A 25,186-nucleotide genomic window follows, 5' to 3' on the forward strand; every position below is an offset into this window, starting at 1 on the left:
GAAGTGGGAGGTACACGCCGTAGAGTAGTCCGGGTGGACCTCGCCAACCCGAAAGAAGTTGTCACGTGGAGTGGGCGCAGGCGACTAGCGGTAGGCTGCTTGGAGCATGGTTCTCCCGGTTTAGTTCGGCCCCTGTGGGCAGCGGGTTTGGCCCAACAACCGGTCTGACAACAGACTGTGGACAAGCTTCAGAACGACGTAGGTAGGGAGTACGATTGTCGGGACGACAATGGACAAAGGGAGGGAGAGTGTGGGGAAGGGGCCTGGATGGACAGACGTGACTGGTAGTAGGAGGGGACGGTTTGTGCACTAGAGGCGGAGATTGACAGGATAGAAGGGTGACAGCTGGGAAAGGTGGATAGGAGAGTGCAGTACCTAGAAATGACCACAAGATGGCAGGGGGGAGTAGTTTAGGACTTAACATCAGCTTACGGCTTGAGAAACGCTTAGTCATGGGGGCGGGGAGATAGGAACCCAGGAGGGGAATTTCCAGTGAGAGAGGGGATAAATAGAACAGGGTAGGGTTCCAGGCAAGCTAGACCAGGGAGGAGCTTGGTAGAAGACGGTGAAGAGAGAAGAGCTCGACCAGGGGACGGACAGCAAAGAGACAGTCAGGGGGGTGGCCCTGACCCGACTGACCGCAGGACAGACGAGGCCCCGGGGGTATCGATTGGACAAGGACCTCGGGCAGGTGAAGCACTGGCGGTAGATTGGTCTAGGACAGACCCAGTGAAAGATCCGCGAGGGACGTTACTTCGACTGGAGCCAAGGTGCAGGTACCCAGGCCTGGAGACAGAGAACTGTAAAGAGGCTGCGGTGCGTGGTTGTGGTCGTCAGGAGGACGACGATTAAATCCGGAACTGTTACTATTGAAATCTGTCTCCGCCTCATCCTTGCATCGCCTAGTGTCTTTGTCATCCGGACAGGGTAAGCAGTGGTCCACCCCCCAATCCCAGCCCCTACCACAATGCCACTGAGACATTCATTACCTTAGTTGATCGAGAGGTGAAAGACCTGTCATATCAACAACGTCGGCTTTTTCCCTACTCGCCCCAATCTCACACTAATGGATCATCCAAAAAGAAAAAAGAAGCTATGCTTAAAAAGTAATAATCTTTATTGGGACATGATTAAAACATGAATATAAAATTCACAATAATAGTAAAAGTGAGGGCACTACAAAAAATTACCACATCAAGGGTAATAAGCACAGAAAAGTACAAAAATGTGTGCAAAAATTGCTGGAACCAATGCTGAGGAACCAATGTAAGTGCATAAAAAGGGGTATATATTTAAATAAATACCAGTGTATTCCTTAATCGGTATAAAGCAAGAGCACAAATGTGCATATAAGATAATTAAGGCATAATGCAATTAACATACAGATAATGAAATCCTTTTAAACATTACACAAAAGTGTGGCATTGTAAACAGATCACTCAGCATAAACAGATGTGAATGGATAGGGAGCTACATAACCAGTATGCGCTAGTGCAAGATAAGGCAGCAGCAAAACCCTAAAAAACACATCCGAGCAAAAAAGTGAATAAAGATGGTCAGTGCATGTTACCTCAAGATGCGGGTGGAAGGACCCCAATGCGCGTTTCGCGGCAGCTTTATCGAGGGGCGCATAGAGGAGCTGTCTGATTGTCCTTTTATGTGAAGGTAAGCTGTGAATGACAAGGGTTTAGCGGTGCTTTCGGTGGGCGGCCCGGGCTATGAACGTCACAGGTCAGCGTCATGCAAAGCCGCGCCTCTCCCCTGCTCGACGCGTCAGAGCAGGGAATAAGCAACCGCATAGAGACGCGTCACCATGGTGACGCTCAAGCCAGGAAGCCGACGGAGCGCACCCTGCTGTCAAGAATGAAGTGGAGCATAACCACAACAGCACTTAGGCTGCGTGGAAAGCAGGGTAATCTAGGCTGCCAATAATGGAGGAACATAGGAATGAAAGGAGGGGAGTGAGTGATGTGGGATAAAGGAGATGTAAAATGTGAAGAAATGTGGACAAATGCACGTGAAATAAATATGCATAGTGCATGTACAATATATATTATATTATAATAAAAAGTACAACATTAAGCAAAAAAATACAGTTGTCGAGGTAGCTAATTAGGGAGGGCTAAATTAACCCTTCACGGTTGAGCCAGTGATTTCCAAATTATTCCAGTGTTGCTAACAACACAAATGACCACACGGAGACTGGGGTCTCTGTACGGGAGGATCGAGGCAGATCACTAAGTCCCTTTATTTTAGTCACATCTTTTATAATCTTTTGCTTAATTATGCAAGGTTCTCAAGTACCAATAGCATCATTTCACTTTATAAGGCAATAATATTGCAAGAAAACCGGAAACTACATATATGTCCGTACGTAGATAGCGTAGAAAGTAGTATAATGGCATATTCTTCAGAGTTTAACATTCCCACCTCCCTTATCTTTGCACCTGATGAGAACAATCTGGTTTCATGACAGCCCATGCCAATTACAAAAATTTATCTTACAACAACAAAACTAAGAAACGAAACCTTACAAAGAAAAGGAGAAGTGAAACTTAAGCTCTGATTTTAGTATTAACCCTTCACACAGTAAAGCCATATGAAAAAATTACATGAGTAAATATACATTAAACATGTGCATATAAAGTGCCATGTAGAAGACCAACGTATGGGCTTCCCATAAATAATAAACATACAAATTATTAGATGATAATAGCAAAATAGAAATAATTATCAAAGAGTCCATATGATAAAATTCCTTAAAAAGGCGGCCAGAAGCAGAGTACATCAATATGAGAGATGCATGAAATGTTGATTCAGGCTTGAAGTAGGAGCAAAAACAAACAGCGCCTCGTAAATAAGATAGGGACCCATCTGTAAAGATAAAAAATTATTAGTTGGCAATAAAAACAAAATTAAAAATTAAAACAAAGAACAGAGCTATAAGAAAGGTGCAAAACTGATAACCTCATTGAGACCATTGGGTTGGAGTGATCTAACTTTGGAGACCCATCGTGCCTCCAATTGCGCCAGCGCTTTCCTCCAATTACCACCTCTAGTGTCAATATGTATTTTATCAATCCCAAAAGCCTTTAATAGGCTAGCATCACAATTATGCATCTGTTTGAAGTGACGAAGTATGGGTTTTAGGGAAGTGGAATCCTCAGTATCCATGGCATTGATAATATCGCGATAATGTTCCCTAATTCTGGTTTTTAGGGGCCTTGATGTTAATCCTATATAAATCTTGAGGCAGGGACAATAGGCGTAGTAAACTACTCCTATGGAGTTGCAAGTGATGTGTTGTGTAATTGAAAAAATCTTACCATCACTGGAGTGGAAAGTAGAGGTTGCATCATGTTAGGACAAGCAATACAGTCCCCACAGGGAAAGAAGCCCCAAATTGGGCCTTTAGATCCAAAAGCTCTTTCAAGTTGAGGTCCAGGACAGTAGCTGCGAACAATGTGATCTTTAAGACTGGGAGATTTCCTGTTAGTTTGTTTGCTGCAAGTGATATCTGTAATCTGTATGTAACCCCTTCTCATGTACAGCACCATGGAATCAATGGTGCTATATAAATAAATAACAATAATAATATGTAATGGAAGGGTAATCAAATAAATATTTGGCCAAACCAACATCCTCCTGTAGGATGGGACAAAATTTCCTCAGAACATTCTGCATACCATGCCAATTGGTATTGTAGGTGGTAATAAACCTTACCTTGGATTCCTGATTTGGTTTGGATCGCGGTTTCAAAAGTTCATTGCGATCAATTTTCTCAGCTGCTTGTAGGCCTTTCTTAATACATCTGCGTGAGTATCCCCTTTCTTGGAACCTATGAAATAGATCATCTGCTTGTTCATCAAAGTTTTCTTTGTTGGAGCAAATCCGTTTTGCCCTAAGAAATTGGCCCTTAGATATGCTCCTAACTAGCGATTGAGGATGAGAGGATGTTGCGTGTAATAACGAATTGACAGCAGTTTCCTTACGGAAAATGGTGGTTTCCAAGAATCCACTGGAAGGATTTGAGATTTTGATGTCGAGGAAATCAATAGTGGATTGACAATATTTGCAGGAGAGTTTGATGTTCATTGCGATCAATTTTCTCAGCTGCTTGTAGGCCTTTCTTAATACATCTAACAACGTCGGCTTTTTCCCTACTTGCCCCAATCTCACACTAATGGAGAATCAGGGTCTCACCTCACTTAGAAACAACAAGTCTATCATTGTGAAACCAGCTGATAAGGATGGTGCCATCGTGGTAATGGACATCTTGACATACTCCAATGAGGTACATCGACAATTATCTGACTCTGAGACCTAAAGGATTATTCCTAGGGACTCTACATCCAACATCACTGTTAAACTTAAGAACGTCATCAGGACATACCTCGATAATAACACCATTGACCAAAAGACTGCCACATTTATCCACAATCCACACCCTATAACACCAGTTTTTACATTTTGCCAAAAATCCACAAATCATTAACCATCCCTCCTAGCAGACCTATAGTTGCATCCACAGATTCAATTCTTTCCCCATTATCCATTTTTTTAGAAAAAATTCTAACATCACTGGTCAGAACTAGTGATGAGCGAGTATACTCGTTGCTCAGGTGGTCTCTGAGCATTTTGGCGTGCTCGGAGATTTAGTTTTCATCGCCTCAGCTTCATGATTTGCGATTGCTAGACAGCATAAGTACATGTGAGGAATGCCTGTTTGTTAGGGAATTCCCACATGTATTCAGCCTGTCTACAAGTCGCAAATCATGCAGCTGAGACACCGAAAACTAAATCTCCGAGCACGCCAAAATACTTGGAGACCACCCGAGCATGCTCAGGGAGACCGGAGCAACAATGCTACTCGCCCATCACTAGTCAGGGCCACTAAAACTTTCGTACTTGACACTGGGCATTTCTTGGATGTTATCAAGGGTCTCAACTCCATTCCATCTGACAGCTTAGGCCGGTTTCACATTTGCGCTTTTGAGCGCAGTGACGGACAGCGCACGGCCGCCGCTAAACCCCGCCCCCTGATGCGCCTCCGCCTACTGGAGCATGACGCTGCATGCGTCCTGCGTCCCCTATCTTTATCACTGGGGGCGCAGGCCGTGCACAGTATGCGTTTGGCGGCGCATGCGTCCTTTTGACAGTGCGCCGACCAGCGCCAAACCAACCTGCTGCAGTTTGGTTGCGCTCGACGCACCGTCAAAAGGATGCATGCGCCGCCAAATACTGTATGTGTGTGGATCAGCAATGACATTGCTGAGGTGTTGCTTCAATGTTTCAGGGAGAAGTCTCCAGGTAACTAGGGAGATGGGCAGGCCTGGTTACCTACAAACCCACCCAGGGGGTGTGTTTAAAGAACACTGTTGTAAAGAGTGTGAGTGGTTGAAGGACCTGTGATGAGGTCATAGTCATATGACCCGGTGGGCGTGGCTATGGACCATATAATGTGGCCAGGGTAAGTCACATGAGGTGAATGCTGAGACCTGGTTGGTCCAGTGGGGAAGGTCCCGTCTGAGTGAGATGGGGTTGCCTTCTGACAGCAAGTGATCGCTGTGTGTTAATGACTGCACGTGCCTGGTAATTCCCTGGAGGGAAGGGATGTCTGCAGTCTGCTAAAGGAACCATGAGTGACCCTGACGTGGGTGAGATAACCGAGGCTAGAAAGCCTGTGCAAGTTTAACCTGTGTGACCACAGGGATTACAGAGCTGAACTCTGTCATGGACGCTATGCTGTTATAAGAACTTTATGTTGCTTCTATGGGTTTATGCTGCTGAATAAACCGCATGGACTGTTTTGGTTTTGTGGAAAACCTGGTGCCTGATGTGTTTTGTTCGCTGCCTAGCGAGGATCCCCTAACTGAATAACAGCGCTACCTCACAATTGGTGGAGAAAGCTATGGGCAATGTTGTAGCCTTGTTGCTAGGAGCAACGGAAGAGGACTGCAAAGTCGGTTGCTAAGTGCAACGCTGAGCCAGGAAGGCTGACAGTTGGGGAAGCCACTGCCCGGCTGTGGTTCTGGAACCGTGCGGCGGCCTAGTGAGTAGGCACTGTCCGGATCAGTGAGCCCAGTGCGGCCGTTTCCCCAGGAGAAAGAGACTTATAGGATACCTCTGCGGTAGAGGGGTCCGAGAACCTGCGCGGCCAGCATGTGACGTTCGAGAAAACCGTGTTGTACTGACCGGGGTCAGTGAGAGACTGGTGATTGCTATAGGGTGCCTCTGTGGAGAAGAGGTATCTGAGGACCTGTGTGGCCAACACAGGTAACGGACGGGTGTTCGTGTTGTACTGACCGGGGTCAGTGATAAAGACTGTGTACCTGGAGGGTTCAGTGAGCAAGGTCCTGGAGGGTCAGTGTTGGGAGATTCTAGGAGAAGAATCGGATCCCTGGAGCACGTGGTATGACCTTGGACCTGGTGAGGCGTGAGTGTTGGGCAGTCTCTGGTGGAGACAAATGTCCTGAAGAGCACCCGCTGAGCCCCTGGACCTGGTGAGGCCGGTGTGTTGGGAGACTCTGGGAAGAGGGTCGGCTCCCTGAATAGCACCCGGTGCGCCCTGTGTGTTGGACGGTCTCAGGCAGAGACGGTACGTCCTGAAGAGCACACAGAAAGGACACGTGAGTTTTTGTGTGGTGTGGGTTTTTTTTCTCAACTCAGCCTGCGGTGGCTCAGTGGGAGTCAAGAAGGTGACAAGCGGCTTGCTGTAACTCGGCGGGGTTACAAAGGGGACAAGCAGCTTCCTGTAACTCGGCGGGGTTACAAAGAGGACACCAGCCGCTGTGTGTGAACAGCAGCTGGTGGTGTCTGTGATCGGTGACAGCAGGAGCTGTGGTGGTGCCAACAAGGACTTGTGTGGTATCGTAAAAGAGACAAACTGTGTTGTGGGATCTGTGGTCTGAGAAGACCGGTATAACGGATATGGGGAAGTCCCGAAAGGGGGCGGTAGCCCAAAAGGGGGTGGAGTCCCAGAAGGGGCGGTGACCCAAATTGGGGTGGTAACCCAAAAAGAAGCGGAGTCCCAGAAGGGGGCGGTGACCCAAATTGGGGTGGTAACCCAAAAAGGGGTGGAGTCCCGGGAGGGGGCAGTGACCCAAATTGGGGTGGTTCAGGAAATGGCAGCACTGGTTGCCTCAGTGGGTATGTCTGGGGAACCGCAGTGTGTCTGTATGAGTTTTGAGGAGTGCGGCATGTATTTTCTGGATAATGACAGGCCACAGGTGTGTACCGTGATGCTGCACCGGGAAGGAGTCACTGGTAGACTGGACTCAGAGAGTCAGGGGACTCTGACAGGAACTGCTCTCGTTTTATCTCTGACCGAGAAAAACGCCAGGATTCGCTGTAAACATGGGGTCACGGTGAACTATGCAGTAGACAGAGTAATGTTTGTGGGGACCAAAGGTGGTGAGTGCCAAGGGGGCGGGATACCACGGGACTTAGTCTATGCCTTGGAGAGGGGCCGGGACTTTGTTTTGCTTGATGATGTATGGTCGGACAATGGAGACGTTTTGACTCTGGGGCCAGCAGACACTGAGACAGTGACGACTCCTGACGTGGACAGGTCAGAGGTAGAACTGACCGGAAGAAGTACATCTGCCCAACTTACGAACCTGACGTCTCGTGATATGACGGTTGGTGGGCTCGGAGATGAGATGACTGGGGTAAAAACACGGTTAAACGGTACCGGGACGGTTCACTCTTCTGACGGGACTGACCCAGTGGTACCCTTTGACAATATAATTAAAGAGATAGTAGTGGTGAGACACGTGCTGGCCAAAAGAGAACAGGATTGTGAGATAAAGTTAATAAAAGAGACAGTGGAAGAACATCTCGAACGAGAAAGAGTCCTGAGACAAATGGCTGAGCACAGGGTGGAGGGGCTCGAGAAAGAAGTCTTGGAGCTCAGAGGTCACCTGTCCACCTGGCAAAGTGTGAACCAGAACCTCAAGGAAGAGATGGAGGAACTCAGAGGAGTAGTAAAAAGTCTTCTGCAGGAGAAGTTGGACTAAGACTTACCACGGGTGAGCGCGAGTGATAATGAGACAGAACTGCCAGTAGCCATCGTGGCAAAGGGTCATGAAGTGATCAAATCGTGGGAAGTTGGTGAGTTAAGAACTGAAGAAGACAGTCACCCGGTCGGGTCAACGATAGTTAGGGAAGTGTCCATGTTAAAGCTAGAGCCTTCGGTCCAGGAAGAGAGCAAGACCACGACCTTCCAGTCTGTTATTGATGTACCAGAGGACATGCAAGAAGCCTGTGTTATGGAAATATATATGTATATGTATTTCATATAGATCTCACTTGCCTGCTATAGGCTATATACTCCATATACTGCTATATACTCATGTACTCTTATATATTCTTATATGCACACAGATACATATTCACAGTTTGAACCTTGTAACTAGTTGGTGGAAATGACCTACTGCCCCCCCATGAGATAGTCTGGGGAGCGGATGGTATCTTATGATAGCATTGTCTTGTGATATTTGTCCCAGACATAGAAAGAGGAAGTTTAGGCCAGATGTGCCAGCCGATATCAGAACATTGCTGACATTGTAAGACAAAGAGCAGTATATCATCTGATGCTTAAGTCACCTTAGGTCGACGCCCATATATGTTTATGCATTAAAACTGACCAATTAGCTAAGAAGTAAAGCCTCTATGTTAATGAGTAGCCACTCCTTTCTGTACAACTGATAAAACCAAGTATATTCAATAAACTTCCAGAGTTTTGCTGGGAGGTATTGCTGCCCACCAAGTCTGGCGTCTTTCCTTCTTTGAGCGCTCAATAAGACTCTGTCTAATTAGGACAGGCCACAGTATGCACAGGGGTAAATCTACCCAAATCAAAAGTAAATCCATCCACAACACCTGTGCTGAGGAAGGTGTGCATGAGGCTTTCAAAGAGGCGGTCAAAACGTATAAGGTGCGCTGGGCACCTGAGACTCGGCAGTTGGTGATCGTATCAGCCAGAGAAGATACATCAAACCGTGTAGCTGTCCTGAAGGAGATGCATCTACAATGTCTCCATGCCAAACAGCTGGTCAGGCGGAGTAATGTGAAGGCTGCTCGACGCCTAGAATTAGCAAGGGAGGCTATGGATCGGCTGGGTTTGCGGAAAGAGGTGGGTCCGGAACCCAAATCTCTGATTGGGAGAATCGCTGGAAGATCCGGGAAGGTAAGGCAAGACCTTGTGAATATCTCCGGTGTGGTGAGGGTGAGGATCCCTCCTGATGATGAAGACTAGGTATCCAGTGAAGAGGGTAGGATTCCCGTCCTGGTGGTTGGCTCCATGGAAAGCCTGAGAAACTTTCGGATGCTCTTGGAGTATCGAGTGGGGTACCTGCAAGAGATTGAGCAGCTGAGGCTGGACCGCCAGCAAATTAATAAAGAAGTACGGAATACCAACCCAACATGTAAGGACAGGAAGGGTTCCTCCAAGTAGTGATGTGGCAAGTGGCCGAAGAATGTCAGCAAGTGGCAGTTCGACAGGCCGTACGAGGCTGAGAGACATTAGTTCCTGTGAGACGCTGAATGGGTCAGACTCAGGCCCGACAGTAGGTCCAACTAAGACTGATGACCGTACCAACCGGGGGAGCTGGTCGGGGAACGGAACAAACAGGGAGAGGAATGTGGTGACTAGACAGTGACTGATGATGCAGACAGACTGTAACTGGAGGGCCACAGATCAGGGCTGATATTCTGACCACTGGGGGCGGGGGAGGCCTAACGTAGAGATGAGGCCATGTGATAGATGGAGACGGTTCTCTCGACCTGTAGGGCAAGGTGTAATGAGTGCCCGGTCTCGAGAGCCTGATGTAATGTTGTGTGTTCAACCCCACAAGTTTGAACAGAGGGGGGAGGTATGTGGTGTAATGACCACTGTGTCCGCTAGGGGGTGCTGTGTGGATGTCCCAAGAGAGAGGATGAGTGGCAGAATATGGAAGGACCGTTATGTATCTCAAGGTGGGTGGCCTTGAGATGGAGACTTATGTATGTGTGTGGATCAGCAATGACATTGCTGTGGTGTTGCTTCAATGTGTCAGGGAGAAGTCTCCAGGTAACTTGGGAAATGGGCAGGCCTGGTTACCTACAAACCCACCCAGGGGGTGTGATTAAAGAACACTGTTGTAAAGAGTGTGAGTGGTTGAAGGACCTGTAATAAGGTCATAGTCATGTGACCCGGTGGGCGTGGCTATGGACCATTTAATGTGGCCAGGGTAGGTCACATGAGGTGAATGCTGAGACCTGGTTGGTCCAGTGTGGAAGGTCCCGTCTGAGTGAGATGGGGCTGCCTTCTGACAGCAAGTGAACGCTGTGTGTTAATGGCTGCACATGCCTGGTAATTCCCTGGAGGGAAGGGATATCTGCAGTCTGCTAAAGGAAGCATGCGTGACCCTGACGTCTGTGAGATAACCGAGGCTAGAAAGCCTGCGCATGTCTAACCTGTGTGACCACAAGGATTACAGAGCTGAACTCTGTCATGGACGCTATGCTGTTACTGTATAAGAACTTTATGTTGCTTCTATGGGTTTATGCTGCTGAATAAACCGCATGGACTGTTTTGGTTTTGTGGAAAACCTGGTGCCGGATGTGTTTTGTTCGCTGCCTCACACTAGGTACTGGATTATACTTCTCTTTATACCTCTTAATATGAATGGGGCTACTTATAACACTACTACTATTATTTGCAGACACTGTGGACCTATGGGGAATCTGATCCCTGCATTACATACCACTTATTCCTTATACTCCTTGGACTAAGGTAATCCTTATATAAACAAACATCTGTCTTTTCTCATTCTCTTACTACATAACTAGTACATTTACCATTTGATATCTGATCCAAATTATCATACTTTTATTGTTGCAATACCTAACATTCGTTTTATATGCCTTGGATGGATATCTGTATATTTTTTCCACTATAAATATCTTTCACACAATAGATCACGAATGTGATTTTTTTCAACGTTATAATTTTATAACTCTGTTCTGACATACTGCTTGCTTGCTCTCTAGCTTCTCTATGAATAAGACCAGGGACGGGTCGAAACATTGATGTTTTCAGTCGCTTTAAATTTCATTTTCACTCCCACCATTTTGTTTATGAATATTTTTGTACAATAAAAATTCACATTTTTGCAAGCAATTTGAGTGTGCGGTGAAAATTAACGGTTTATTTGCAGTGGGCTTTCCAGTCAGTTTCATCAGCACTTCACCTCGATTTAGACCAATATCCTTCTTTATTTGAATTCTAGAAAGCAGCAGATCAGTGTTGGAGGAAAACCAACTAAACTGATGGATGCTCCTGAAAAACCAAGTTTAAAGAGGAGTGCAGCTGCTGTAACTATCAACTCACTTGTGGCACAAGGTTGGTCACCTTCACCTATAAATATTACCAAGACCATCAAAATTGCACAGCCAAAAACTATTTCTTCAGGTGTAATGAACCCTCTTAAAGGAATGCACATAAATGTAGTTAACCACAAACCTGGGAAACCAAAGATTTCCTCTTTACAAGATATGGGCGATGATGGTATTGATGAATAATAGAACAAACTGACGGCACATCTAGAACTAGTCTGAATAGGTGCATACCAAAAGGCAACTTACATATTAAATTAGAAAATGGTAGCACACCAAATATGAAATATGTGAAATACGAATAGCAAAATGGCTTTAGTAATACATTTCATAATGGCTTTTGTAAGGCATATCAAATATGAAATAAGTGAAATATGAATAGCATAATGGCTTTTGTAATCTTGAAAAACATATAAGATACTTAGCACAAAATTTGGCCAAAAGATGTGAGCCCATTCACCAGCAACAAGGTGATCTCAGATTGAATGGGTCCCTATACTGACTGCCTGATGTGAACTGACCTCTGGCTAGTAACATGATAAAGCCTGTATATACAGGACGATAGGAACCAAACATGTGATTGAATGCGATTAAAATCACCACTTGATGAAGGGCGGAGTGCTCAGTCAGAAAACTAGTATACAAGTAATAGAACAAACTGACGGCACATCAGATTACAAAAGCCATTATGCTATTCATATTTCACTTATTTCATATTTGATATGCCTTACAAAAGCCATTATGAAATGTATTACTAAAGCCATTTTGCTATTCGTATTTCACATATTTCATATTTGGTGTGCTACCATTTTCTAATTTAATAGATGGTATTGATGAAGACTTGGAACTTTCCCACATCCCCACCAAGAAGATGATCACAGCTGCCAACACTGTGAAAAAAAGGCCAGAAATGTCTGGAAATTTATTTTCTCTTGGGCAAACTTTACCTCTTAGTAAAGTCGTACAGAATGATGCATACACAGCTCTTATGTCTACTCAGCATGAGACTTTGCCACCTTTATTGCACACAAAGGCTCCAACCTTGTCACTTGTCACAAAGGAGGACAGTTCTTCAGTAGGGCAGACTCCAAAAGAGTCTGTCTTTAGCCCTTTAGAAAGCACAAAAATGACCATTAATAATTTGCATCCAAGAGTCACAGAGGAAGATATCATGTAGATTTTCTGTGTAGGCGGTGCCTTGAAGCACGCCGCTTGTTGAGTTCCGGATGGACAACCAATGAAATGCAATCTTCATTTGCATGGTAGTGTGATAACATCAGACCAGCCCATCCTTCTAAGATTAATTGACACCCCATCAAAGAAGGAAGGTGAATCTACAAGAAATACAACCTCCTCCTCCAGTGTTGCTTCAAATCCTCTCCTTGAAGTTGATCCTGACATTATCTTAAAAGCACTCTTTAAATCCTCAGGGTCATCAGCAGTCATCCAACAACTGCATTTAGGATTAACCTCTGATGAGGCCATCACAAATTGGAGACTGTAATAAGAGAGATTCCCATTTCACATATGGGCCCAGAGACACCTTAAAAAAACCCTTCCTTTTGCTTCTTGGGTTTTGGGGTACACATCAAGAAAATGTTTAAACATTTATTTAAGGGCATCAAAAACACCCTTTAGCACAATAACGTGGCTGTTGCATCGTGGAACACGTTCACCCTGGTGATCTAGTGGTGGTGTCGGAAGAGACATGGAGGATGGCCTCCTTAAAATCTTTTCCCAATTTAAAGAAGCGAGTCTCCTATGCCATGGTCCAGTCCGGAGTTTATTTTCTGCTGTCTTCACTCTGGACTGGTCATGCGGGGGTTAATCTCCTCGGCCTCATTCTGGAGCTAGCTGGGCTATGTCAGTCTCTCACATCCTGCTGACCAGTGTTAGTGATAGCTTAAGCTTCCAGTTTAGAGCCTCTGACCCTTATACCTTGGTGATCCTCCTGCCTTTGACTAGAATCCACGTGTATGACCCAGACTGATCTCTGACCCCGTCTCTTGGTATTCGTCTCTGCTGCTACGTTCCCTCTCTGGCATTTGACTTCCTGGCTTGTACCCCGACCACGTATTTCGCCTCATGTTTTTGGACCCCGTGCTCATGTTCTGGCTTTCTGACCCTCGGCTTGGTATTTTGACTACGTGTATTGCTGCTCCTTCTGGTACGTCTGCTCCTGCTAGTTTCTGACTCGGTTTGTCTGACCATTCTCTCTCGTTACCTGTCACACCTGTGCGCTCAGTGTTGCTACTCTTAGTGTGTAATCTCTCTTCCCTCACCAGCTCCCCCTGATGGAGGTTTCAGTACATTATCACTAACCAATACATTTAAACGGGATTTTGCAATTTTTTTTCTCTGGTCATGGATCTGCTGCATAACTTGGCAGATCAAGTGTCCAGTTTGACGCAGATGGCGCAGGACTTTTCTGTGAATCATCAGTCCCTTGTCAGGTCTCATACTCACTTACAGAAAGAACTGACTGAGACTATTAAGACCATGCAGGGAAACACCTCTCATATTGTTAGTCCACCAGGTGACTCTGTAGTTGTTATTTTGCACTCTCCTGAACCCACAGTTAAACTTCCTAACACGTTTTCTGGTGAAAAAGATAAATTTCACATATTCAAGGAGAGTTGTAAATTATGGTTTTCTCTTAGACCCCGATTGTCTGGGGATGAGACTCAGCGGATGGGGATTATTATCTCCTTACTTAGGGAGGGTCCCCAATCCTGGACTTTCTCGTTGCCCCCTACTGCCCCTGAAAGGATGTCGGTAGATAGGTTCTTTGAGGCCCTAGAACTTATCTATGATAAGCCGGACCGTGTTAGGGTGGCAGAGGACACTATTTTGGGTCTGGGGCAGGGGAAGCACTCAGCCGAATGGTACACCTCCGAATTCCGTCGATGGTCCACTGAGGTGTCCTGGGACGACTCTGCACTGAGATGTCTGTTCAGGAAGGGACTGTCGGATTGCTTGAAGGACGCTCTGGCTCTCCATCCACCTCCCAGCTCATTGGAGGAGGTTATGACTCAGGCTATCCGTATGGATCGGTGACTGCGTGAGAGAGGTGTTACTCAGTGAGGGATTCCGTTGTTCCCTGCTAACCCTGATGTTTTGCTTCCATCTGAACCTATGGAGGTGGGAGCCACCAACCCCCAGGAGAAAGAGAGGAAACGGCGACGTGATGGAAAGTTGTTTTTACTGCGGAGATCCCGGACATTGGAAAAAAGACTGCCCCTCCTGTCCACCGACTAACAAGCGGCTGAGTCTGGGTGATCATCTTGGAGGTCACCCAGACTCTCAGGTACCTTTTTCGTCATTTTCAAAGATACTGTTAAAGGTGGAACTTGGTGTTGAGAATGGCTTTTTCCATACTTCGGCTTTTGTAGACTGTGGGTCATCCCTGAACCTGATTGACTCTAAGCTGGTGGCCCGCTGTAGATTAGGGACAGTTAGGTTGTAGACTCCCTTAAAAATTGTGGCTATTGACGCTACACCTCTCACTAAGGATGGTCTCCATTTCAGTTCTAAAGAATTCACCCTCAGGGTGGGGGCCCTACACCAGGAGCGCATGTCATGCTTTGTTTTGGATAACCTCCCTGCTGGCCTGGTGTTAGGGTTTCCCTGGTTGCAACGGCGTAACCCAGTTATTGACTGGGGGTCCCGGGATTTTGTTAAATGGGCACCTGGTTGTTCTGAAAATTGTCTTGCCACTGTGTCTATGTCATCCGTCAGTCGGGAAGGTATTCCGGAGTACCTGAAGGATTTTGAGGATGTGTTCTCCGAAAAGGAGGCTGAGGTTCTACCACCACACCGCCCATTCGATTGTGCCGTGGATTTTGTTCCCGGTGCCAAATTGCCCAAAGCCCGTCTGTACAATCTCTCCGGCCCTGAGTGGGCTGCTAAGAAGGAGTATATCTCTGAGAGCCTCCATAAAGGGCATATACGGCCATCTGTCTCTCCCGTGGCGGTGGGGTTCTTTTTTGAAAAAAAAAAAGATGGTGGTTTACGCCCATGCCTCGATTTTCGAGAACTGAATAAGATAACCATAAGAAACACTTATCCTCTCCCACGGATACCTGATTTGTACAATCAATTGTCGGGGGCCAGGTGGTTCTCTAAGTTGGACCTCAGGGGAGCATACAATCTCATCCGTATGCAGGAGGGGGATGAGTGGAAAACTGCGTTTCTCACTTCTGAGGGTCTGTTTGAAAATTTGGTTATGCCGTTCGGTTTGACTAACGCACTAGCGTTATTCCAGAATTTCATTAACCATGTTTTTTCTGATTTTTTTGGATGCTGTGTAGTAGTTTATGTTGATGATATACTCATATTCTTCTGATAGACAAAGTCACATGGGTCATGTTCGTGCAGTTCTCCAGAGGCTCAGGGAGAACTCACTCTTTGCCAAACTGGAGAAATGATCATTTTTTACTCAAGAATTGTCCTTTCTAGGGGTCATCCTGTCTGCTGAGAGGTTTCGTATGGACCCTAGGAAGGTACAGGCCATTGTGGATTGGGTGCAACCCAGAGCTCTCAAGGGTCTTCAGCGATTTCTGGGTTTCATCAATTACTAGAGAAAATTCATCAAGGGGTTCTCTCGTGGTCAAACCCCTCACTGATCTCACCCAAAAGGGGGCTGATCTCAAAAACTGGTCAGCTCAAACTGTGGCAGCATTTTATTTGTTAAAAAATATTTCATGAGTGCTCCGGTAATGGTTCAACCCGATTTGTCTAAACCATTCATCATAGAAGTGGATGCCTCTGAGGTGGGAGTGGGAGCTGTGTTGTCCCAGGGCCCCACCACATTAACTAACTTAAGACCCTGTGCCTTCTTTTCCAAAAAAATTTCCTCTGTGGAGAGGAATTACGATGTGGGTAACCGAGAGTTGTTGGCCATTAAATTAGATTTTGAAGAATGGAGACATTTTTTGGAGGGGGCTGTCCATCGTATCACTGTCATTACAGATCACAAGAACCTGTCTTCGAGTCCACCAAACGTCTGACTCCAAGACAGGCAAGGTGGTCACTTTCTTTTTCCTGATTTCAGTTTTCCATCACTTTCAGTCCAGGTTCCAAGAATGTGAAGGCGGATGCCTTGTCTTGCAGCCTAGATCCGGTATCGCCTCCTGAGCCTCCTTCCTCCATTCTTCAGCGTGGGGTGGTGGTGGCTGTGGTGTCCCCGAGATTGGAGCAGGAGATTCGTGAGGCCCAATCTCTTGCTCCTCTGTCCATACCTGAAAATAAGCTCTTTGTTCTTGTTCAGTATCGATTAAGGGTGCTTCGGGAGTTCCACGACTCAGCTCTGAGTGGGCATCCTGGAATCTTGGCCACTCGTAAAGCCATCACTAGGCTGTTCTGGTAGCCCTCGTTGACGTCTGACGTCACTGGCTTTGTGTCCTCCTGTGAAATTTGTGACCGCGCTAAAGCCTCCCACAACCGGCCGGCTGGGGAATTGGTGCCACTCCCAATTCCAGATAGACCGTGGACTCATCTGTCCATGGATTTTATCACTGATCTCTCCCCCCCTCTAATGGCAAAACCATGATCTGGGTAGTGGTGGATAGGTTCAGTAAACAAGCACATTTTGTACCATTAACAGGCCTTCCTAATGCTGAGACTCTATCTAAACTATTCATTGAGCATGTGATCCGGTTGCATGGTGTGCCTGTCAGTGTGGTGTCTGATAGAGGGGTGCAATTCTTGTCAAAATTCTGGAGGGCTTTTTGTAAAAGGCTGGGCATCAGTCTGACCTTTTCATCGGCCTACCATCCCGAGACCAATGGTCAGACTGAAAGGACCATCAGTCTTTGGAGCAGATTCTACGGTGTCTTGTCACATCCAGACCGGATGATTGGTGCTCTGTGATACCTATAGCGGAATTCGCTTTCAATAATCGTGTCAATCAGTCTACTGCTACTTCTCCTTTCTTCTGCAGCTACGGCTTTCACCCTCATTTTGGTGAATTTTCCTGTTTGGATTTGGAGTTTCCAGGGGTTGATTCGGCCTTTTTGCGGTTGGGGGAGGTTTAGAGGAAAATTGGGGAGGTTCAAGGCAAATATAAATTTTTTGCAGATAAACGACGCTCTGTAGGGCCGGCTTATCAGGTGGGGGATAAGGTATGGTTATCCACCCAAAATATAAGGCTGAGAATTCCCTCTGATAAGTTGGGTCCCAAGTTTATTGATCCGTATGAAATTTTAGGAGTGATTAATCCTGTGACCTTTCGCCTGCGTTTGCCTCTGTCGTTGCAGATCCCTAATGTGTTCCATAAGGCGCTTCTGAAGCCGTCGGTGCCTTCCTCTGGTGAGTCTCCCTCGCACCCGCCGCCTGTTATGGTAGATGGCCAGCTGAGTACAAGATGGAACAGGTGGTGGATTCTCGTATGCTCTGCCATTCACTTCAGTACTTAGTCCATTGGAAAGGGTACGGTCCTGAGGATGGGTCATGGGTGCCAGCGCGATTGGCCCATGCGGATCGGTTGGTCCAGGCCTTTCACACTCGTTATACAGGAAAGCCTGGGGGTCCAGTAGCCCCCCATTGAGAAGGGGGTACTGTCATGGTCCAGTCCGGAGTTTATTTTCTGCTGTCTTCACTCTGGACTGGTCATGCGGGGGTTAATCTCCTCGGCCTCGTACTGGAGCTAGCTGGGCTAGTTCAGTCTCTCACATCCTGCTGACCAGTGTTAGTGATAGCTTAAGCTTCCAGTTTAGAGCCTCTGACCCTTGCACCTTGGTGATCCTCCTGCCTTTGACTAGAATCCACATGTATGACCCGGACTGATCTCTGACCCCGTCTCTTGGTATTCGTCTCTGCTGCTACGTTCCCTCTATGGCATTTGACTTCCTGGCTTGTACCCCGACCTCGTATTTCGCCTCACGTTTTTGGACCCCGTGCTCATGTTTTGGCTTTCTGACCCTTGGCTTGGTATTTTGACTACGTGTATTGCTGCTCCTTCTGGTACGTCTGCTCCTGCTAGTTTCTGACTCGGTTCGTCTGACCATTCTCTCTCGTTACCTGTCACACCTGTGCTGTTGCTCAGTGCTGCTACTCTTAGTGTGTAACCTCACTTCCCTCACCAGCTCCCCCTGGTGGAGGTTTCACTACATCCTACACTTGTAAAAAAACATTTTTACAAGTGCATTGCCTCCTGGGGGGTACACATCAACATAATGTGTAAACATTTTTTTAAGGGCATCAAAAACACCCTTTAAAACAATAACATGGCTGTTGCATCATGGAACATGGTCACCATAGTGATCTAGTGGTGGTGGATGATGAGAAGGAGGAGGATAACAGCAAATAGCCAAAATCAGGAAGCATATACCCATGTGTGGGTGTGAAGAGGTGTATGGGAATATACCTCCCAAAAAATGACACTGGACTTGAGGTTATGTTTCGCTGTTATCATTCAGTGGTGTAGAGAAGTCTGGCCCAATCCAGCCCTTGTTCATTTTTATAAGAGTCAGCCTGTCAGCATTTTCAGTTTACAGGCGGATGGGCTTATCAGTTATAATTCCACCAGCGGCACTAAAAACCCGCTGACAAAACCCTAGCGGCAGGGCAGGCCAGGACCTCCAAGGAGTAGAAAGTCAGTTCATGCCATGTGTCCCGCTTGGACACCCAATAATTATAAGGCACAGAGGAATCACGGAGGTGGACGCCTCAAAGTTTTGGAGGATGGAACAGATGTCTGAAATCCAAGTCCACTCATGAGGTCTTATGTGTGGAGTCTGAACTGAATACCAATGGCCTTGTTGATGCTGGTAGTCAACAACAGCCCTCATTTGCTCAAAATCCTTTCCAACATTTGCAGTGTAGAGTTCCAATGCGTGGGGACATCACACACCAGTTAGTGAGCTGGAAGCTGCAAACGCTGTTGAAGCATGGCAAGGGCGGTGGAAGCTGTAGCTGATTTTCTAAAATGGGCACACAGGCGGTGTACTTTCACAAGCAGATCCGGCAGCTCTGGATAGCTTTTGAGAAACTGTTGAACAATGAGGTTAAGTACATGGGCCAGGCATGGTACGTGTGTGAGCTCGCCTCAGAGCTGCCACCAGGTTACGGCCATTGCTTTGCTACCATGTGCCTAATTATTCTGGTGGTGGTCAGGCTGGTAGTTTTGCTAGCCCTGCTGATGTGGGCATGGTAGGTGGTGCAAATGGCCTGTTTGGAGTTATCGGCAGAGTCTTTAAAAAAACAACCAGACTCGGGAATACCTAACACTTGTACTGGCAACTTCCATCATGTTGGTGTTATGGGGAACGGTTGCCCGTCTTCTTTCTGCAGCCACAACTCTGCTTCTTCCTGCCAGTTGGGGTGCTACGCCTCCCTCCCTCTGTGTGCTGCTGTCCTCGCTCTGCATGTCCTCTTGCCAGCTTGGGTCAGATGCTATATCATCCACCACCTCCTCTTCCAGTTCCGCACCCTGGTCCTCCTCCTGACTTTCTGGCAATTGTGTCTCATCATTATCCACATTTTGTGACACGTTCCCACCATTGCCTTTGTGTGAACGTGGCTGCTCAAATATTTGGGCATCGCTACATGCAATCTCCTCTTGCTCAGCTTCAAGTGCACAGGGAGAGAGGCCCAAATCTCTAAATGGAAAAGTGAACAGCTCTTTGGAGTGTCCAAGTGTGGGATCACTTGTCTCCGGGCGCTCTGTATGGTGGGAGGAAGGAGGATCAGGGTGAGGAATATGTGGTGCAGACTCACGGCTACTGAGACTTGACCGTGTGGTGGTGGGGGCGGCAAAGTGACTAGAGGCATTATCCGCTATCCAAAGAACAACTTTTTAACACTGCTCTGGGTTCAATAGTGGTGTGCTGCTGCGGTCTCCTAGTAATTGTGACAGGAAGGTTGAGCGAAAAGATGTGGGCGTTTGTGATGGCCCAATATCAGCTTGCCCACGTCCTCAACCTCACCCTCTCCATGCACCATCACCATCACGTCCACCTACCCGTCCGTTGGCATGCGCCTTGCCCATTTTAAATGGACTACAATATTTTGCTCATTCACTAAAAATGACTGACTTTGGAGAGAACTTATATGTGATCAGTGTGCAGGAAAAACACAGCTTAAAATATCTGGCCTGTAAGTAACACCTTTTTTGTAAGCAAACTGGTGTCAATAACTAGAATAAGACTCAGCAAAACAGTTTAATTGAGCCCCAAAAATGCCCCAATTTTTAGCCCACCGATACATGAGACCTGTGACGGAGATCCCTCACTTAAAAAAAAAAATCCAGGCCAGATAAATTAAGTGAGGGATCTCCGTCACAGGTCTCATCTATCGGTGGGCTAAAAATTGGGGCATTTTTTTTGGCTCCATTGAACTGTTTTTGCTGTGTTTTAGCCTAGTTATTCACACTCTTTTGCTGGCCTCCAAATCGGACCCTGAGGGCCCCCGCCCACCAAATCGGACCCTGAGGGGCCCCGCCCACCAAATCGGACCCTGAGGGGGCCCCAGCCACCAAATCGGACTCTGAGGGGACCTGCCCACCAAACTGGACCCTGAGGGGCTCCGCCCAAAAAATCAGACCTTAAGGGGCCCCACCCACAAAATCAGACCCTGAGGGGCCCCACAGGCCAAAGTAGCCCCTGAGAGGCATCCACAGATAAAACGGATCCTGAGTTGAAAGTCTTACAGGGGCAGCAGGCAAGTCTCTCTTAAAGGGGCAGCCCGGGCACCATTTCAAAGCACTATCTGTACTTCCTTCAGGAAATACACATCTAGTTTATTGATGTTCTACTGATGGTTATGTAGCCACTTGTTGGTATCCTAGGCACTTGCACCTACACTTGTTATTTAACCATATGTGATTTCACATTAATTTTTACTCTGATGTAAACCACTTGGAGCTCATTCTGTTCAGTCTAAGTCCCCTTATGCATATGTAATTTTAATATTCTGTTTTATACTATGTAGTTAATAAATAATTATCTTATTTTTATCTTAGTTTCACACTTCCGTTTTTTTGGATTCTGGTACTGATATCTATAGACCCACATACACTGCCTGCTGCCTAGCACTGTCTAATATGATTATGCTAATGTTCTATGGAGACCAATGACTTGGGTCAGAATGAAGACAAACACGGTATATCACAGTTCAAGAGATATATATATATATATATATATATATATATATATATATAGTAGAGAGATGAACTTCAGATAACTGATGTAAACTGTGGCTCTACAGATAAGCAGGCAATAAACAGTCTCAAGAATATGCAGATGTTAGTACAGACCGAGGGTGCGAGTACAAGTCCAACAATGGAAAATCCTGAGGTCCAGAGCCCAGGCCGGCTCCTAGTGGAGGGCAGACCATAGCGGAGGTGGGTGCAGTGCCAGTGTAGAGCAACAGTCTCTTTCCGGTGGTACGTAAATCCAGAAACAAGCAAGCTATCCTGAGGAATAGAAGAAACAAGCAGGTTGCAAGTCCTTGAGTTTGGCAGCAAGTAAGGTACAAGATACACAAGCAAGGTATAGTGTGCAGACAGGGCCGGACTGGGACTAAAATTCAGCCCTGGCATTTGAAGTTACACAGGCCCACTAGTCACATGGTGACTATATAATATCTTTGTACACTTGTAGTTTACAAGAAGTGAGAGGAGATTAACACGACTATATAACATGTAGTCACAGCTGTGCCCAGTATTTCAGCTCAGTCCTATTTATTGCTTTTAGGTACAGTACTCCTCCCAAATCTCTGTCCCCTTTTGTATGCATGATTACAGAATTCCTGGCAGAACTGCTCTCTATTGGGCAACCAGACCCCCTGGTCATAGCTGCCCCTATCATACCTCCCAACTTTTGAAGAAGGGAGAGATGGACAAAGACTGCGGCGCGCGCAGCGCGCCGCTGCAAATTTTGGCCACGCCCAGCCACACCCATTTCACAACTAGTCACACCCATGTCCACACCTAATCGCACCCATTTAGCACTGCTGATCACACTGACTGGTACTGAGGGCACAGTGGCTGGCAGTATGGGCACACTGACTGGCACTAAGGAAGAGAGAAAACAGAGAGAGAGAGAAAAAAGAAAACAGAGAGAGCGAGAAAGAAAGGGGAAAGAAAGAACAGTGAGAGACAAAGAAAGAACAGTGAGAGACAGAGAAAGAACAGAGAGAGAAAGAAAGAGGGGAAAGAAAGAAAGAACAGAGAGAGACAGAGAAAGAACAGAGAGAGAAAGAAAGAAGTAAAGAAAAGAAAGAAAGAACAGCGAGAAAGAGAGGAAAGAAAAAGAAAGAAAGAGGGGAAGAAAGAACAGAGAGAGAAAAAAGAAAGATTAGAGAGAGAAAGAAAGAACAGAGAGAGAGAGAGAGAACAGAGAGAGAAAGAAAATGAGGGAAAGACAGAACAGAGAATGAAAGAACAGAGAAAGAACGAAAAAGAGAGAAAGAAATAAAGAAAGATTCTATAAAGATACTATAGCAGCCCGGCTCCCATTGTAGTGCCCACCTGAGCCTCCCGGTGCAGGACCTATCATGATCCGCTCACATGGCCGGCATCCCCGATTCCAAGGCGATCCTGCTGTCTGCGCTGTCGGAGGAGGACACGGTGATGGATCTGAAGCATTCCTGGTTCCGTCACAATCTCCTCAAGAAATTATCTCATTTCCGGTCAGCTTCCAGCACGTCACTTCCGGTGGAACGTCATGTGTGTGTTTTAAAATGCTCCTCGGGGCTCCGCCGTGTACTCCTGTGTCCGTGGGAAAAGCACGCTTTGTATGCTTTGTACACACTTGGCTCCGCTCCGTACACCCCGTACACATATGGCTCCACTCCGTACACCTCGTACACGCGCGGCTCCTCTCCGTACACCTCGTACACGCGCGGCTCCTGTCCGTACACCTCGTACACGCGCGGCTCCTGTCCGTACACCTCGTACACGCGCGGCTCCTGTCCGTACACCTCGTACACGCGCGGCTCCTCTCCGTACACCTCGTACACGCGCGGCTCCTCTCCGTACACCTCGTACACGCGCGGCTCCGCTCCGTACACCTCGTACACACGGCTCCGCTCCGTACACCTCGTACACACACGTCTCCTCTCCGTACACCTCGTACACACACGGCTCCGCACCGTACACCACGTACACACACGGCTCCGCACCGTACACCACGTACACACACGGCTCCGCTCCGTACACCACGTACACACGACTCCGCACCGTACACCTCGTACACACGCGGCTCCTCTCCGTACACCTCGTACACACGGCTCCGCACCGTACACCTCATACACACACGGCTCCGCTCCGTACACCTCGTACACACGCGGCTCCTCTCCGTACACACGCGGCTCCGCTCCGTACACCTCGTACACACACGGCTCCGCTCCGTACACCTCGTACACACGGCTCCGCACCGTACACCACGTACACACGGCACCGCTCTGTACACCTCCTACACACGGCTCCGCTCCGTACACCTCGTACACACGGCTCCGCTCCGTACACCTCGTACACACACGGCTCCGCTCTGTACACCTCATACACACACAGCTCTGCTACATCCACACTGTAAATCCTGACCCCACACATACTTACCTCAACCAGCACCATGACAACAGCAAAGCAGAGTCTTGCAGACGGTAGAGGCAAGGCAGAGAGCACAGGACCTGTGATGAGGTCACAGGAGGGGCGGAGTCAGGGGTGACATGATCGGGGGTCTGGACAAAGGCTCCTGATCATGTGACCCCCTTGACTCCTCCCCTCATGTGACCTCATCACAGGTCCTGCGAACAGAGCGAGCAGGCAAGCGAGTGCGACGCTGTGAGTGGCTGCGGGGGGGAGGGGGTCTCATGCTAAGGCGAGGATGGGGTGCGTGGGGGGGGCGTGGCGGTTTATCTCCCTGCAGTGCGGGAGGAACTTGAAACTATCACCGCCATGCCCGCAGAGGGCCGGCGGCAGGAGCAACAGTGGCCGCAGCAGCTGGCAAGCGGCCAGATGCCCGCGGCCCACGTGACAGCGGCCCAGCGGGAAAATGCCCGGTTGGTTATATTGCCAATCCGGGCCTGTGTGCAGAGTTCCTTTATATATGCAGCAGACAGGAAACAAGGAGTGTCAGATGGGAAACAAGATGGCCCCCGTGAAGCCAGCAACTCCATTTTGGGTAAGGGCACAGGAAAGAAGGGTGAGTATAAATGTTTGTTTTTTTGTATGTGTGTAGTTTAATAGGGGTGAGGGGGACCATACATGTCAGGATAAGGGGGGTGAGGGGACCATGCATACCAGGAAAGGGGGGGAGAGGGGACCATGCATACCAATATTGGGGGGGTGAGGGGACCATGCATACAAGGATAGGGAGGTGAGGGGACCATGCATAACAGGATAGGGGGGTGAGGGGACCATGAATACCAGGATAGGGGGTGAGATGACCATGCATACCAGGATAGGGGGTGAGAGGACCATGCATATCAGGAAAGGGGGGAGAGGGGGCCATGCATACCAGTATTGGGGGGTGAGGGGACCATGCATACCACGAAAGGAGGGTGAGGGGACCATGCATACCACAAAAGGGGGTGAGGGGACCATGCATACCAAGAAAAGGGGGTGAGGGGATCATGCATATCAGGATAGGGAGGTCAGGGGACCATGCATACCAGGATAGGGGGGTGGGGGGACCATGCATACCAGGATAGGGGGTGAGAGGACCATGCATACCAGGAAAGGGGGGGGTGAGAGGACCATGCATACCAGGAAAGGGGGGAGAGGGGGCAATGCATACCAGTATTGGGGGGTGAGGGGACCATGCATTCCAGGATAGGGGAGTGAGAGGACCATGCATACCAGGAT

At 47.6% G+C, this 25,186-nt stretch overlaps 1 long non-coding RNA gene across 1 annotated transcript; it reads right to left on the bottom strand.

The window, feature by feature from the left end:
- Positions 1 to 2,208: 2,208 nt before the first annotated feature.
- On the bottom strand, positions 2,209 to 23,999 carry LOC141053808 (uncharacterized). Its single transcript, XR_012221271.1, has 5 exons — positions 23,939 to 23,999; positions 22,850 to 23,089; positions 21,635 to 21,793; positions 3,724 to 3,838; positions 2,209 to 2,874 (listed from the first exon to the last, which is right to left on the bottom strand). It is a non-coding gene; the product is annotated as an uncharacterized lncRNA (long non-coding RNA).
- Between the last annotated feature and the right edge of the window lie 1,187 nt (positions 24,000 to 25,186).

Source organism: Dendrobates tinctorius, unplaced genomic scaffold (genome assembly GCF_039654945.1).
Source record: "Dendrobates tinctorius isolate UK_male_01 unplaced genomic scaffold, ASM3965494v1 ptg000171l, whole genome shotgun sequence".
Taxonomy (NCBI): domain Eukaryota; kingdom Metazoa; phylum Chordata; class Amphibia; order Anura; family Dendrobatidae; genus Dendrobates; species Dendrobates tinctorius.